Here is a 17,380-nt window from a genome sequence, read left to right on the forward strand (position 1 = left end):
GCCCAAGCATGGGAATTGGCGTATTCATGCCATATGAAAGTATATACTTTGTATAGTGTAATTTATGTACCTTGAAGAAACTATGCACTCCCATAGTTTGTATTGTTGGTTGTAACTTTGACATGCATCCAACGGACAAAGAGCTTCAGAGCTCATGTCACTAGGATTCATAAATATTTAGATTTAAGGCTGTGGGCACTCTAGAAACAAGTTTCCACATGTAAAACGCCAACCGACAGCTTAAGTACAATATTAAAGGCTACTTTTTCACGATTGTTGCACCTTGCCTGTCTTTGTAATATACCAACAATGCCCAATTACTGCCACGGTTGTAAACTTCTGGGGCCATTTTTATGGTAGATCAAAGTGGCATAGGAAGGCATTTCTTACATGAAATTGTTCAACTGCTCCATTGTACATGTCAAAGAATGACTGCCAGTTAGGACAATTGGGAAAGTTTAAAAAACGATTTGCCATTATTAGGTACATCTTACTAGTCCTGGCACACAAGAATTGGAGACCACCTAATCGTTTCCATATTCACCCTCATGAACTGGGCTATGGTGTAGTTACAAAGTGCTCGCAACATGAAGCAAAGACCCCACAAGACCAGAAAAGTAATGTAACAGTTTAATTATCATAGGTTAAGTATAGGAACTGAAGATCAGAAGCTCGTTTCCAATCACTTTGAAGGAGTCGTGCGACCCCTCTTCAAAACAAACAAAGCCACCGTGGCACTTGCTGCGACAGCCATCACCAGCGCAGCCACTCCCAGACTAAGGACGGGAGCAGCACCTGTAAAACAACAATTGAGAGAAAGGGCTGGTGGGTAACCGGAGCCATAAAACTAGGGTTTCCACATGCTGGAGGTTGTGCGGGCATTTGATCTACACAAGTATTTGGTCAAGGTGTGAAAGGCACTGTTCAAATGCCACTCACCAAGGTTTGCCATTTAACAGTGGATGGTTTAGTTCAGCATGTCACATCTTATTTTATTAAAAACCACACACAAATATCATATTAGGTCTGTTAAACAGCTTCCCATCTTAAACATATTTACATCCGACGACTAAAGGACATTTAAGGAGGATCATGGCAATCTGTTGGGCATACCTTCAGGGCACTGCTGTAATATCAGTGTTTTGTACGCCTATGCAACTAGTTATTGGGGAAGGGGGTTGTAGCTGGATGTCATAGGCCCTTTCAAAAGGAGTCTAAACCAGAGTTAGAAAAACAAATTGCTTCCTCCAAATTGCATAAAGTTCTGTATAGAGATTAAGTATTACAGACTGCCAATCCAAGGTCAACCTGAGAGAGTCATTGCCTCATGGACGTCCTGGTTTAGCCTTAATTGAATCAGATGGTACAAAAATAGGTTTTACTCTGGCAATAAAACAGGTGTTAATATATTCATACCAAATTGATACCTTTTGCAAAGGAATGAAGTCTGCATTAACCTCGCGTACTTTTGGTGAACATGCTCTTTTTATATAGGTGAAGTATTGGAAATGACGGCAGGAAACTCCTTGACGGGTAACACTTTTTATTAAATCTTGACTTGTCCCGATACAACGTGTGGTCTCTATTCTTCTGACTACTGTCTCGATACAACGTGTGGTCTCTATTCTTCTGACTACACACTTCACTTAACTCGTGTAGAGCCTATGCCTCTGGCTACACACTGCATGCTCACACTGCACTCCGCCTCTGGGTTACACAGAGTCCCGGTCCCTACAGGACAGCGGGACTAGGTACCACAGGGCCCTATCTCTTCCTCTCCGTCTTCAGTCTTCGCTGGTTACACTCCCCGTGCGCCTGTGCGCATCACCTTATATAGTCCCCGCTCACGGGAGACGGAGCGGATGCGGACCTCGACGTGAGCATCGCTCCTTAGTTAACCAATCACGACGCGCTGTTCCTACGATCCGTTTTCCCCAGCGCGTGTTACCACTACCCAACCAATCACGCCGCGCTGCCACCCGATCACTCCCTCTCAAGCGCATCACCGGCACACAGCCAATCAGCACCACATAACCCACGACCCCGCGCTGACCCGATCCTTCACCGTCAGCGCGCGTCACCACACACAGCCAATCACTACGCGCTGGCACGCGATCCCTACCCCAGCGCGTATCACCACTACATAGGTATCGTCTATGAAACGGATTAGTCTACACCAGAGACAACCTTGTTTATGGCCTAGCCCGAGTCAAACCAGAAAACGCCAAAAGGCGAACAGTACAAAGACAATCCATGCATCAGAGCATTTATATCCCTGGGCGAGCAGATACATCAGGGGACCTTTTGCCAGTATCGAAGAACGAGAAATGGCTTTTAACCCCGACTGGAAAAAATGTGCCATGAAATAATCTGGTAGGATTACCTTTGGATGCAGAAATCCGTGGCTGCTGCTGTTTTGCAGGGCTGCTTGGCTCAGCACCATCTGAGAAGGGCTTGGCAATCACGATGGGGCCCAGCATCATATCTTCCACCGTATACGACGGTCCTGAGTGAGAGAACCACATTTGTAATGTGGCGAAAACCCAGGCTTAAGCCCATACACACCTGAGGATTATTTGTGTTGCAATCGAACCGTCAGTGTTATTTGTATTATTTCCCTTCTACGTGACTTTACTGAAAGAACCAAGAATATGAATCCCTGCAGTCACAAAAGCTTTGAATCGAAATTATTTGTGTTTAGTTTACTTGGCACATTACAGTACTTATTTCAATCGTGATGCCTGCCTCCCACTTTTGATTGCCACCTAACACCATTATTTAGGCAAGGCTTACATAGTGAACGTCGCAGTTTGGCTTTTCTGACACTTTCCAAGAACTTCACTCGCTTGATATTCAAGGGTCTCTTGTATAAGACTAAATGTCCGATTACGACGGATGTACTCACCAGTCACTGCTGCCACATCCCTGCGCCTTCTTCCACTGGGGCACGTAGACTCGCAGCAGCTGCACACCGAGTCCGAGCCATCAGCAGAGACCCACCTGCATTGCACACAAACCTCGTCTGTAGTTACACAGGCAATGCTCACTCGTATCCCATCACATTTGAGGAAAGTGACGATTGAGCACCCGTTTAGGGCAAGCAACGTACAGCAATGTACCATTTGGTCAGCACCACACTCGACCAGACCGATGGCGACAACACCAGTCGATGGGAGCAGTGGCCAGGTGTCTCGGCCTCGCTGTGTGCTGCACCGCTAGCCGAGTAGTTAATCTCGCGTCCAATAAACCCTCAGAGCCAGGGTGAACGTCCGACTCCAAACGTCATTTATCTAGTTTAACGAGGTAAAACTGGAAACACCAACACGATTAATGAACATCACAGCATCATAACATTGTCTTAGATAACATGTCTCTAAACAATAGATCCTGGATGGACCAGGCCCCTACATTGCCACTGAATAACTATACAAGAGCATAAGCTGCTGTTACATAAAGGCACATCGTGTATTCATCACTATTGTAGGGCTGTTACGGGAGGGCTGTAAGTGCATACGATCCAATGGGTAACAAACACAGTGGGCGGAGTTACGGGAGTACACGGGGGGGGTGCCCGCAGCGACGTCCGCATCAGGCAGCCTGGGGGGTTGTGATCCTGATGGGGGGTATAAAGGGGGAGGACAAAGAGAGCTCGGGGCTCAGTCTGGGAACGAAGGAGGAAGAGTGAAGATCCTCTAGCTAGAGCCCTGGACTCCCCTCGACGCCGCCCTTGTCAGGGCTGCAGAGGAGCGAGCCAGAGGCGTGGTTCCGTGAACCAGGGTTAGACCCTGGGACTCCGGAGACCGTAGCCCGACTCACCAGTGTCGGGCCAGTTAGCCTCCCCTAGCTCGTTAGAGGAGGACTTGGGGATAGGTGAGATTAGCTAGGGGGTATCCCCAGTTATCCGGGTGAGGGGGCCGCTACCCCCTCTAGTGTTGTCCTGTACCGATAAGCTGAAATAAATATACGTGTGCCTCAACCTGGGTGTCCAGCGTCTTCACCGGTACTTCATCTGGTGTCAGAAGTACTACGGACATGGAAACACGTCAGACAGCTCGAGCCAGAGTACCGGAGGAGGACACTGCTGAAGTCGTTGAGCCCGAGGCGGCTCACCAAGACATGGCGCAGCCGGGGGCCGACGCGTTCCTACCGGGGCATCGGCATGAAGAGGGGCCGCAGCCAGACGCGCTACGGCTGGCTCACGAGAGACTGGCGGAGCTACTGTACGCCGCTGCCGCCACGCTGGAAAACATCACGCGGCTGGGGGCTGGTGGTCCACCACGGGGCGAGGGGAGCCGTCAACCTGAGCGCCTTCCCGCCATTTCTGAAAACTCAAGCTTTGAATTTCCCGCCATCGTCACGGCAGCTGCGGAGGGCGTGGCCGGGCTCAACCTTGGGTCCGACACCGCTCTCGCTGGGACAGCTGCGTCATCTCCAGCGGAGGGAGCGTCATCACATCCGCGACAGGCGATTCCATCTGCCATTCGCGCCGACGCACAGCCGAGTCCCGGGGATAGCAGCCTACAGACGTCCAAGGCGAACGCTGCGCTACAACAACGGCTGCCTCCGCTTAAAGAATTTGTTGGTGCAGAGGGCGACTGGGGCGGCTTCCAGCGACGCTTCATCGCCCACCAAGAAATGGCAAGGTGGTCCGACGATGAAGCCCTCTGCGCGCTGCCGGCGCTCCTCGACGCAGACGCGCTCGCCGCCCTCACATCGGCGCCGAAAGAGAAGCGGTCTACTCTGCCGAAGGCACTACAGCTGCTGGCCGGGGTCTATGGACCTTCAGCGGAATGCAGAGAGCGGTTCTACGAGCGCAAGCGGGGTGAGAAGGAGTCGCCCCTGGCATACAGGACGAGCCTCCTAGCGCTGGCTAAGACGGCTTTTCCCCGTATGGACGACGATGGCGTGGACGCGATGGTCACGGAGAAAATACTCCTCCTGGCAGACGACCTGGACATCGCTGTCGTCGCACAGGAGGACGCCGAGATGACCTCTCTTCAGGCGGCGCGCCTCCTTCACGCCAACCTTCTGTCCCTGCGGCGGAAAGCCAGCAGGGCATCGGCAGGGCGTGCGGTGGCTGCAGCCACCCTTCCGACGGAGGAGCTCTTCGCCGTCGACCATCGACGGCAACAGGCGCAAGAAGTACGGTCGGCCCGGGACGGGTCAAGCCGTTTCAACCGCCCGTCGTCTCCACCGGGGCTCCCGCGGTGTTTCAACTGCGGCGTCCGGGGCCACGTCGCCTCGGGGTGCCGCTCTCCTCGACAGCGCGGGACGACGGCTCGACGGGACGCCGGGCCTCCTCCTCCCAAGCTCCAGCAACATGACCCGGCGAGTCGCGGCACCACACATGTTTGGCCAAGGCACCTACCCGTTGCACGCTCTCGCACCACAACAAACGGGGGGCCGATGTCGCGTTGCGAGGGGCTAACGCGGATCACTGCGGGGACTCAAATCGAGCCCAAACAGTGGTCCGTGTTGGCCCATCGCGTGGTAGCCGCGTCGTCAGGGTCGTCGGCCGTAGTCGGACACATTGACGGGGTAGAAGTACGCATCTTGGTCGATACGGGGGCATCGGCGACAATCATTTCGGAATTAATTTACAATATTCTGCCCGTACAAAGCCGGCCTTTACTGCCGGTTAACGTCCCATTCTATGCCGCTAACGGGGGCTCTCTCGGCATCATGGGACAGATTCGAGCGCAAATTTCTATTGGGGACATCAAATTGTCGGGGCCGATTTTCGTTTCCTCCTCGCTGGCGGTTCCGTGCCTGCTGGGGACGGATTTCTTAGGTAAAATGCCCATTCGTATTTTGATCGACCAAGGATGCATTGAGCTTCCATCGGGGCGGCGCATGGCGTTCCTGCCATCCCCTGCGGCAGCTCGGTCGGCGTTCGCGACGGTACCGGCGTTCGTCGTTAAAACTGTTCGTGTGCCGCCGGGAGCTCAAATGCTAGTGCCTCTGAAACTTCGTAGGCCCTTCGCTAAGGGCATAGGGGATCAGGGTGTTTTGCTGGGACCGTCTAGGGCCGGGGTTAATGGGCCTCATTTGATTCCGGCCCAGACCGTCGTAAGAGGGGACGGGGACCCTTTCATCGCGGTCCTCAATGTGGGATCGCAGACGGTGGTGGTTCCTCAAGGGACGGTGCTCGCTCACGCGACGCCAGTGCCCTGCGAGGAACCTGTCGCGAACCACGTTGGCACTGCTTCCCGGATGCTCCCACATTCGGACAGCGATGAAGGGTGGATCGACGCGCTTTGTGCGGGATCGACGGACCTGACAAATTCAGAGCGCCAACAGCTTAGAACGCTACTGAGGGAATTTTCCGACGTTTTCAGTCGTGATAAATATGATTTGGGTTGCACTCACCTGCTGCGTCACCATATTGACACGGGTGACAGCGCGCCAATTCGCCAAAATCCGTTTCGGTTAAGTCCCGCCGAAAAGGACCATGTCAAATCGGCTGTTGATGACATGTTAGCCGCCGACATCATTTCTCCCTCCACCAGCCCGTGGGGAGCGCCGATCGTCCTGGTTAAAAAGCAGGACGGCTCGTTGCGGTTTTGCGTTGATTTTCGGCGCCTTAATAAAATTTCGGTTGCCGACGCATACCCGCTCCCGCGGATGGACGAATCGCTGGACGCTTTGGCGGGAGCGCGATTCTTCTCCACACTAGATTTACTTTCGGGATTCTGGCAGCTTCCTCTGGACGATGATTCTAAGCCTAAAACTGCTTTCCGTACACCGCACGGCCTGTTCCAATTCAACCGGTTGCCGATGGGCTTACACTCAGCGCCGGCAACTTTCCAGCGATTGATGGAATTGGTTTTGGCTGGATTGCAATGGGAATCGTGCCTGATTTATTTGGATGACGTTATTGTCTTTGGTAAAACTTTTGATGAACATCTCCAGAGGTTGCGGGCGGTTTTCCTAAAGATGCGGGCTGCTAATTTGAAATTTAAGCCCCAAAAATGCCATTTGTTACGCGAGTCGGTGCGTTATTTGGGGCACATCGTAGGGCGCTCGGGTATTGCTACCGATCCCGCCAAAACGCAGTGTGTCAGCTCCTGGCCGACTCCCACCTCGGTGGGAGAGGTCAGGAGTTTTATTGGCTTCGCATCATATTACCGACGCTTCGTCGCTAATTTTGCAACGATTGCCAAACCCCTACACGCGTTAACATCTAAAGGGGTTCGGTTCCACTGGGGTCAGGATGAGGAAGCTGCTTTCTGCTCCCTTCGGGACGCGCTGGTGAAGGCTCCTCCCTTGATTTACCCAGATTTTTCGAGGCCGTTTTTGCTCGACACCGACGCGAGCAACACGGGTATTGGAGGCGTGCTTTCCCAGGTGGTTGACGGCGTGGAACGGGTGGTCGCGTACGGCAGTCGGGTGTTGTCTCCAACGGAGCAAAGATATTGTGTCACCCGTAGGGAACTGTTGGCAATTGTCTATTTCATCCAACAGTATCGCCCATATCTGTACGGTCGGCATTTCACCGTCCGCACAGATCATGCGGCACTGCAGTACGCCCTGAAGGTTCAACAGCCATCGGGACAATTGTCCCGATGGCTGGAGGTCCTCCAGGATTTCAGTTTTGAAACCACTTATCGTAAGGGCGTTCGCCACACCAACGCTGACGCTCTGTCACGGATGCCAACCGCCTCCGAATGCGCATGTCTCCTGGGGTCGGGGCGTTGCAAGCCAGTAGGGGACATGATGGTTCCGGTCCTGGCGGCGGCCGCCGACGATGAAACGGTAGTCCCCATTGATATCGCCGAACAGGGGAGAGATTCCCTGCTTGGATTGCCCGTTGATGAATGGGGGCGCCTCCAGTTGGAGGATGCCTCCCTCCTCGCGTTGCGTCGTCGCGCCGGGGAGAGGGGGCGTGTGACGGGTCATGCCGACGCATGGGAAACCCATGCGGGCTTGCTTATGCATTGGGACGGGAAATCCCAGCGTCACCGGCTGGTGGTCCCTTCTGGCCTACGAGGTAAGGTGGTGTGGGCTGCTCATGAGCGCCTCCTCCACCTAGGTACCCAGAAAACACTCGCCTTGCTCCAGCTGAATTTTTTTTGGCCGGGTATGACAAAGGATGTCACTGATCTGTTGGCGGCATGCCCTCAGTGTGCGCAGCGCAAACCACCGGCACGGGAGTCGAACCCGCCCTTGCAATCCATCCAGGTCTCCAGAATAAATGAACTGGTCGCACTGGATATTCTGGGGCCATTCCCCGCCACCTCCAGGGGAAATAAATATTTGCTTACTGGGGTCGAATATTTTACGCGCTGGCCTATGGCCTGGCCCCTGGCGAATCAGTCGGCAGCAGCCATCGTCGACGCCTTTGTCCAAGGTTATGTCATGGACAAAGGTGCCCCGGAGCGGTTGTTGACCGACCAGGGTAGAAATTTTTCGGGGAAACTCCTAAAACAAGTCTGTGATCTCCTGGGAACGAAAAAAATTCGAACCTCCCCCTATCACCCGCAAACGGACGGGATGGTCGAGCGTCTGCATCGCACCATCACGTCTATGTTGTCGCAGCAAGTTTCGGACTCACAGGCTGATTGGGACTTACATATTCAAGGGGTTCTAGCGGCATACAGATTGGCTCCCCATGCTGCGACGGGGTTTTCACCTTTCTTTCTTATGTATGGCCGCGAACCCGACCCACCTGTTCGGGCACAGTTGCAGATCCCCGTGCCGCTGGGCAAATCTAAATTGGACGATCACGTTAAATTTAATCTTGACAAACTGACTGAGGCGCGGGATGCGGCGAGGCTAAATTCTGACAGGCGTCAGAAGGCGAACGAGCGCCTCAGACTGGCTCGCGCGCACGTGCTGCAGTGGAAGCCGGGGGACAGGGCATGGCTGCACTGTCCCCAGGTACCACTCGCGACCTCCTCTAAACTCGTACGCCCGTGGCGGGGCCCCGTCGAGGTTGTTGAGGTTTTGAGGCCTCAGTGCGTTCGAATCCAATGGGGGAGGCGCCGGTGGTTTGTACACCCCTCTAGGCTGAAGCCGTTTGTTGCGGTGCGGGGGCCCACGCCACGCACGCGAGGCCAAGCATGTGGGGGGTCGACCGACTCGGAGGGTCCGTCGCTGCTCTCGCCTGATGTGTTGCCGGCTGTCCCACCCACAGGTGCACCGGGAATGACGGGCTCACGCCCTGGAACCCCCACAGGTGATGCCGACAGTCGCGCGACTTCAATCGCGACCTCACCTCAAATGGGACAGCCGCCACCGGATGGTCCGCCGTCCGGGGTTGCCCCGTGTGACGGGCCTGCGGCAAGGACGCGCGCTAAAATGCGCAGACTCTTATAATATACAACAGGAAGAAAAAGAAAAAAAAAACTTTTCTTATTTATTTTCCTTCACGTGTCATGGTTACTGTATGCTGCGTCGGTGGTGTGCTCCTTGCACACTGAGTGTGTTGTGTTGTGTGGGCGCGGTGTGTGTGTTGTGGGTGCGTTGTGTGTCGTGGGTGTGCTGTGTGTGATGGGGGAGTTCCTGGCTAGTTGTACATACGTGCTTACGGATTTCGTATTTATGCGGGGGGGGGGGGGTGCGTCGGACATTCCCTTCGGGGGTATGGTTGTTGTTCTTGTTGTTGTTCTGCTATTTGCATTTTGTTGAAAAAATGAGGCACACACGGGGTCGAGGGGTAATTGTTCCTTTATTTGGAATTGTTGCAGCCGGGACGGCTGCGAGCTGTAATGGGGGGGGTGATGTAGGGCTGTTACGGGAGGGCTGTAAGTGCATACGATCCAATGGGTAACAAACACAGTGGGCGGAGTTACGGGAGTACACGGGGGGGGTGCCCGCAGCGACGTCCGCATCAGGCAGCCTGGGGGGTTGTGATCCTGATGGGGGGTATAAAGGGGGAGGACAAAGAGAGCTCGGGGCTCAGTCTGGGAACGAAGGAGGAAGAGTGAAGATCCTCTAGCTAGAGCCCTGGACTCCCCTCGACGCCGCCCTTGTCAGGGCTGCAGAGGAGCGAGCCAGAGGCGTGGTTCCGTGAACCAGGGTTAGACCCTGGGACTCCGGAGACCGTAGCCCGACTCACCAGTGTCGGGCCAGTTAGCCTCCCCTAGCTCGTTAGAGGAGGACTTGGGGATAGGTGAGATTAGCTAGGGGGTATCCCCAGTTATCCGGGTGAGGGGGCCGCTACCCCCTCTAGTGTTGTCCTGTACCGATAAGCTGAAATAAATATACGTGTGCCTCAACCTGGGTGTCCAGCGTCTTCACCGGTACTTCACTATGCACCACAAATGTACAGTATTAACATTAAATTGTGGATGAGATATTTCGTCATCCTTGCTCTCAGGATCACAATAGTTACCTTGGGTACAAGTTTGACTCGACTTATTAAATTACAAGTAACATTCACAATAAGGAAAGTTGCAGGCTTCGTTAACTAGGCCTCGTATTTATCACAACAATTTAACAGCATTATAAAGGCATTTACATCATTATAACGGTCATTCTAACATTATAACAGCATTGCCAATATTATAAAAAACAAACGAACTTAGACAATGTTTCTTAAAGTCCCACAATGGACAATTGCGGCTGGCTTCACTGGGACGCGATGTGTGCCGCCATCTTGAATTATATGTGTAATTGCCAGCGCCCGCGTGGTTGAGCAGGAATCTTAAATCCCAACTTCCTGGTCACGTGACCAAACTTAGCATCAAAAACAGGAAATTCCTGTGTACATACGCTCCACATCTGCCGTGAGGCAAGATCCCTGTCCTGAAGCAGAACACCAGGAATACAACTCTGGGCATAGTTTTGTTTAACTGTATGATGCCACGCGACCTGTAGAGTCAGAGCTTTATAGGAAAAGTACTGAAAGTATTTGTAGCATCAAGGGTCAGTCTGTGGCCAGCACCACTTTCAATGTCGTGTTACACACCAGCCCTAGTGATTAGCTTGAGAAATATATATTAAGGCACGGCTCAGTTGATGCTCCTGAATTTAGCCACGAGTGAGATTTGAACTCTGCCTACCAGGCTGAGACTTGTCAAAATGAGCTCAAACGAATTACGGACGTCGTATGCAGGCTTCTACACTTGTTGCTAAACGCAAGACCAGTGCAGGAGGCTATGACCAATAACCACCTGAATACATCTAAACAAGAGCAGACCCGTGGAACTGCACAGGAAATGTTGTAATACCAGTTGCAGTTAGAAACCGAAGTCAGGTCTCAGGGATTTGTCGAGCACATGCATGCAAGGCATGGATTGAGCTATTGGATGGAAAACTGAAAAACAAATTGCAAGGAAGCAGACCAACCTGTATGCAGCCGAGGGGCTGTAAGTGCAAGCTTAATTGACAGCCGTAGGAGATGTAGCAAGATCTGCAACCTACAGCTGGCAGAAGACGAAAACCTGGACCGAGAAGAGGAAGATGGGTTCTTACTCAACCACACTGCCTACCACGTGCCTAAAAAGATGGATTCTGTAGAGGCCTGCATGACAGTAGATCACCTGATCGCCATTGTTGGTCAACGTCGGAAGGAAGCGGAATGAATCTATGAAGAAGCGAAGGACGTTGTCACTTTGCCGGATCAGGAAGCCAGAAGTAAGGTGAGCATCATACGAAACTTTGCCATCCACAAGACACCTGCACAGACACCGTAGACGTATGACACGTGGCTTTACATAGGGCAGGCCATCAGAAGTATAATACTGCACCGAGGGTGCGCCAAGCCCACCTCTTAAGGGGCTCTCACCCGCAAACCAAAGCAGTCACCAATAACACACATTGACCACAGCTCTCATCAGTAGTGTACCGACAGACACCACATGATAAAAACCATTAACTATACATCTGGTTAGGCATAACCATCAGAGCAAGATTCAGCAGCATTTCAACGTCAGGATGGTATATACTCAAGCAGTGGAATGCCACCTTTACAAGGAGCATACACATTCATCAGGTGGGATTAGGAAAGCCAAATCTCACCCAGAGTTAGAAATTATTTGGTAGCTGAGGGGAGAGTTCCTGTCCGGAACCGGGGTTGCAAAGCAGCTGACCACGAAGATCCGGAGTGGAACGTGGTTCAGTGTCTGCACGCTTGCCTCGACATGCAGAGTCTGGCCCAGCTGGTATACGGTGGAAGGTCGCGCCACACTCCAGTCGTCTCCATAAAAAAATATATCAATTAGACAACTTCAAAAAACACAATTGCCAAGGCCAAGTGCAGACTAAAGACAAAGCCAGGAAAGTGCTTGCTCACGCTACTGCTTGTGGAAGAATCCCAGATAAATTATGGGACCTCCTTTGCCAGTACCAAAAGATGAGAATTGGTTTAACGTTTTTCTGGCAACAGGTGTTAAGATGTTAAAACTCAAAAACCGAAACCTTTTACAAGGAATATTGTGCATTAACCACAATGTTTGTGGTCGGAATGCAAAAAAACTCTAAAGAAAGCCGTCTGTTGTGGGCCAGTTTCAAAGACAATGCATACATTACAGTTTGTTTGCATTCTGACCAAGGATTGTGGTTAATGCAGACATGATTCCTTGTAAAAAAAGGTTTCAGTTCGGCGTTTTAACATCTTAACACCTGTTGCCAAACAGGGGAAAACGTATTCTTTAGGGACCTCGGGCATATATATCTGGCCTATTTTTCAATACCAAGCAAACATATTGGAAAGTTTATAGTCTAAACTGCCATCCTGGTAGTTGCCATGTGCATAATAGGCAATCAACGTCCTCACATCACCACTGACCGGTCATGAGCCTCAGCGTGAAGCTCAGCTGCTGCCGCATAAGCTTGGCGCTGCTGAAGGGGATCCATGTGGGTTTGATGGCATTGCTGGACACGTTCCCCTTCCTGCAGTGAGGAGGAGATCAGGCACACGTTCTCGACAAACGAGCAGAGGTGGGCGATGCTCAACAGCACTAATTGTGACCAGATTCTTATTGTAATGCTGTTAACATCATCTTACAATGAGTAGACAAGCGAAGATATACTTAAGCATATTTTCAGAGTATATTTAACATCGCAACGTGCAAGACTTATATCCAACGAGGACCAAATAAGAGACTTGGTGCAATGGAGTATAATTAAGGGGACCGGGGTTCAGAGTATGCAAGGCATGCACCACTTCAGGCGTGGACACTTGCAAGGCAGGATGTTTGAGGCAGGCCACGCCATACAGGAGTATGATGTGAACCCATCCGTAAAGTTGGCACCAAAAACCCACCGGCAGACAGCACACGGCGACCTTCCATCAGTGGATTAACTTGCTGGGATAGCGGCAAACGACCGGCACGGCGACGTAGTTTGTGCGGATAATGCCCGTGTTAGACGTGGGGCGGTAGTAGAGGTGGTTCTTGTAAGACAGCAGCTCTGCACTCATCTAAGGAGAGGGGAAGACGTGGGGCTTACCTATTGCAATACTAGTGCAGGTAAAAAAAAAAACTCTCAAACACCTTGGTGGAAGACCCAATGCAGCAGTTCCATGGTTTAAATAATTCACCTAGCTCATGTCCACCATAAAAACCACACCCACACAAACCATGTCAGATGAAGATTCCCGATCTATTATGGAAGAATAAAAACGCTCTAATGCACGACTGGTCATCCAGAACAAACCTTAGCATAACAATGCAATAACCGATCTACAAATACCAAGGGGACTTCAAAGTGATACACCCCACTGTTAATGAAGACGTTTGGCTCGACTAGAATGCTGAATTTTAGCTCTGCATCTAAACTCGGTGAAAAAAGAAAGCAGTTGGATTGCGCAGATTATGTTACAGCAGCATTAGTAGCCAGTTACCTGGAGGCTGCTGCCACAGCTTTCTAGTGCGTAGAGGAACGTCACCGTCCCAGCAAGGGCGTCGCTCCCAGTGACGGGGCAGGCTGGCACTCCCAGGGACAGGTCACTCGCCTGGGCCAGGTGACCCGTGCCGAACAGGTCCCTGCTCACGGTCAGCGTGAGCGTCGCCTCGTCACACACCACACTCACCGTGGCGGAGGTGGCCACTGCAGCTGGCGGTGCCGCACGGGACGAGACGCGAGAGTTACCCAAAGTGACACAGGTGGTCAGTGAAGCCATGCAAAGTCTGAGGCGCGAGTCACAATCATGCACACGGAGCTACTAATACTAGGGTTCGAATTCCCCAGTAGCACCTCAATAAATTTATACACGCGTTACGACAGGTTAAGAATGAGTTTTGGCAATCCACTACTGGATCAAGTCTCGCACATTGCGGTCGTAAGTTTGACCATACAGATCAGAACGGGCCGATTTAGGGCAAAGCCCAGGTCTACACACTTGTCGCCGATGTTAACATTACCGGGACGCAAATTAGTGTTCAGGTATATAGAACAGTGAATTAACCACCACGCCACACTACCAAACCCATGGTCAGTGCGGGTATATTATGGCGTTCACATCAGTCAACACGGTAGTTGCATTGAACAACAAAACTACAAGCTCATAAAGGCATCTTTCGACCAAACTGCACTCAGCAGAGGCACGACATAACAACCCCAAGACCGCAAACAAAGCCCTCGTGGTCTCCATCGCAAGGACAACAAAAACGGAGACTTAGCACGGCACCAGCAGAACCAACGCAGCTACTGTCCCGACTCGGGGCTGTTATCGGCGCCCGGCCTCATTCAGTTTCAGTAATGAGCCAATTAAATCCTCCTGCGTACGTGCCGCGTGATTGCGGTGCTGCTCCAATCCATGCACGTATGCCGAGATCAAGCAAACTCTACTGATGAGACAATCAGTGAGTGGATCTGCTCTGATACAATCTCGCTGATGAGACAATGCGTGGGTGGATCTGATCCAATCTGGATCGGGATCGCTGAGGGTTCTCCATATAAAAGGGGGCCGTGGCCTAAAGGAGGCGACGCAGCCGATTTGTTTTACGATGGCGACCCTGCGAGTTCTTCTACTGCTCCTGACCAGGTGAGGAGGTGGAGGAGCGTGCTGAGTGGTTTTCAGGGATGTTACTCAACATCTCTGGATAATGAAGTCATTTGTACGTTTGTAAGAGCGAGCGTATCCATATCGCTCTGGGTAACTGAACTGCATGGAGAAATGCATTGAGATAAAAATGTGAAAGTGCGGTCCTGAAATGTCTCGCTTACACCATTTGTGGGTGGTAAGGGTTCCAAAGGTGGCATTGCGTGGCGCTGTTCACACCAACTCCATCGTGCACCGTGCTGGCCTTGAATAGGTGCTCCCTAAAATCGCTACTGGCCACTTAATATTATTTTATTTTTGGGGGGTGGGGGGGGGCGGCGGGTGTGTTTGCCTCTCCTCTTTCCCTGCGTCCTCTGGTCTTGGCGATCACGTGTCTCGTGCTCCCAACAGCTTCCTCTGCCTGGGCTCCGTCCTCGCGAGGCTTCGCCAGTCGCTGGGACCGCGGACGCTGGGGGAGCCGAGTGGTAGGGGGCGCTACTGCCGCCACAAAACCACATCGCGCATTCGCTCAATACCATCTCGTGTGTACAGACACTGCCGTGCGCAAGACTAGAAGGGCGGCGTCTCTCGGTGAACTGGAAAACCGTTACCGGCGAAATGAGTTGCCCACAAGAGCGCTGCCTGGACGAGGTGGGGGTGCCTGTATTGTGCGCTGCAGCAGTCGCGTGACGCGACATGATCGCTGCTGGGTACGGGGCCGGCATGGGGATAATTAATAATCCTCCAGCGCATGGAAAAGGGGGCGTTCAGGGAGGGACATTAACTCCCTTGCACGTTTCTTTTTACAATAATAACCCTTTCGAAAAATACGGCTTTTGACTGATTGGTACGGCTCTTGAAACTGTACTTAAAATAGTGAGTTGTGCAACTTGGACAGCACATGACTATACGTAACACTCACGTGGCAAAATCATCATGGCCTTGTTCCTTTCCATTGTAGTAACAACGAACTGTACAATCGCGTTGATAACTTGCGTTTATCAGGCTCTACCTTGGCAACTTTCCACTACAATTTCAAGAGTCTAATGCAGGGGTCTACAACCAAAATATCAAGAGCCATGTTTCAACCTGTGGCTTCGAAGCTGCAGGTTGACGATCCCTGGTATGAGGTTCATACTGTCGAGTCGTGCACGTGCCTTTTTTAATTTGCGCCAAATTAGAACACTGCAACACCTTACAGACTTGTGTGCACAGAAAAGGTAAGTGACTGATGTGCGCCCACCCAGCAACCGGCACGGGCTGTGTTTTTAATTGCTCCCTAAGGTGTAGTTGATGTTGACGTCTCAACTTCTGAACTGCCTCCCCCAGGTCTACTGAAGCAATGCCTGTCCTCCACTCTGGGTTTCTCTGTGGGATGGCGCAGCTCCTCTGACAGTGATTACCGTGTCTTTGTACGGAGTGAGTCCACGAGCTTTCACTTCAATCGTGATGACATAATTAACCATATTGATCCATTGCATGATTGAATATATCAAGCTTCTCAGGGATCCTAGCAACTTGATTCAGGGCTGAGATTCTCTGGCCACTTGTTTTGGTCCCAACTGCTTCGTTTTCGATGCGTTCTGACCTCTGCAGTTTTTCCTATTCGGTGTCGCTTTTTAGGTTTTTTTGGTTCACTCTCCATTGTGAAATGTAATTATTATGAACGATGGGAAATTTAAGAATCTTTGGTTCAAAGCATGATATTGTATTGGGTTCATTTCAACTACTCTAATACAGCAGACGACAATAATCAACCCTTATTTTTCCATAGGATAAATGCGTGGTGTTTTTGACAATTCGTTTTTTACCCTTTTATCTGGCAACAAAACTGACACTTTTTTTTTTACAAGGAGTTATGTTTGCATTGACCATTTAACCTGCAGTCGGAATGCAAACAAAAACATAACTCTGATAATGTATGCACTGTCCTTGAAATTGATTGGTCCACACCCGAGACGGCTTTCCTTAGAGCCAATTATCATATTTTGCTACTGGCAAACAAGGTTCCAATGGTACATGTGTTTACTAAACAGTTGAATACCTTATCAATGCCTACGCAATAGGCTCTTCCTTTCATTGCAACATTTCATGCAAGGTGGTACCTTCTGTTATAAACTGAACCTGGTGACGCCTGTCAGACTCTGGTTCTCTACTTGCAACGTACGTAATTTCCCAGCGGAAGTCCTCCGTTGTCGACTTGGGCGCTCTTGTCGCTAAATCTGACACGCAGGTCGTTGTGCATGTTTGGGAGTACCGTAACTCCAGCAGTGTATTGAGTATCCTGTGTCCTGGAGACGTTCCTGGTACTGTGGAGACTTCCTATTCGCGTTGACGCTGACACCATACTTTGTTGTTCTCTTGCAGTCACGCTACCCACATGAACTTGTGGTGCGCAATCCAGATGCATATTTTTCTAACTTTGTTCTTTGTCTCCAGTGGTGCGGAATG

General features: G+C 51.4%; 1 pseudogene; it reads right to left on the minus strand.

The window, feature by feature from the left end:
• Positions 1–664: 664 nt before the first annotated feature.
• Positions 665–14,539, minus strand: LOC144953087 (zona pellucida sperm-binding protein 3-like; annotated as a pseudogene).
• Positions 14,540–17,380: the final 2,841 nt, after the last annotated feature.

The sequence above is a fragment of the Lampetra fluviatilis genome, chromosome 72 (assembly GCF_964198595.1).
Source record: "Lampetra fluviatilis chromosome 72, kcLamFluv1.1, whole genome shotgun sequence".
In the NCBI taxonomy this organism is placed as follows: Eukaryota; Metazoa; Chordata; class Hyperoartia; order Petromyzontiformes; family Petromyzontidae; genus Lampetra; species Lampetra fluviatilis.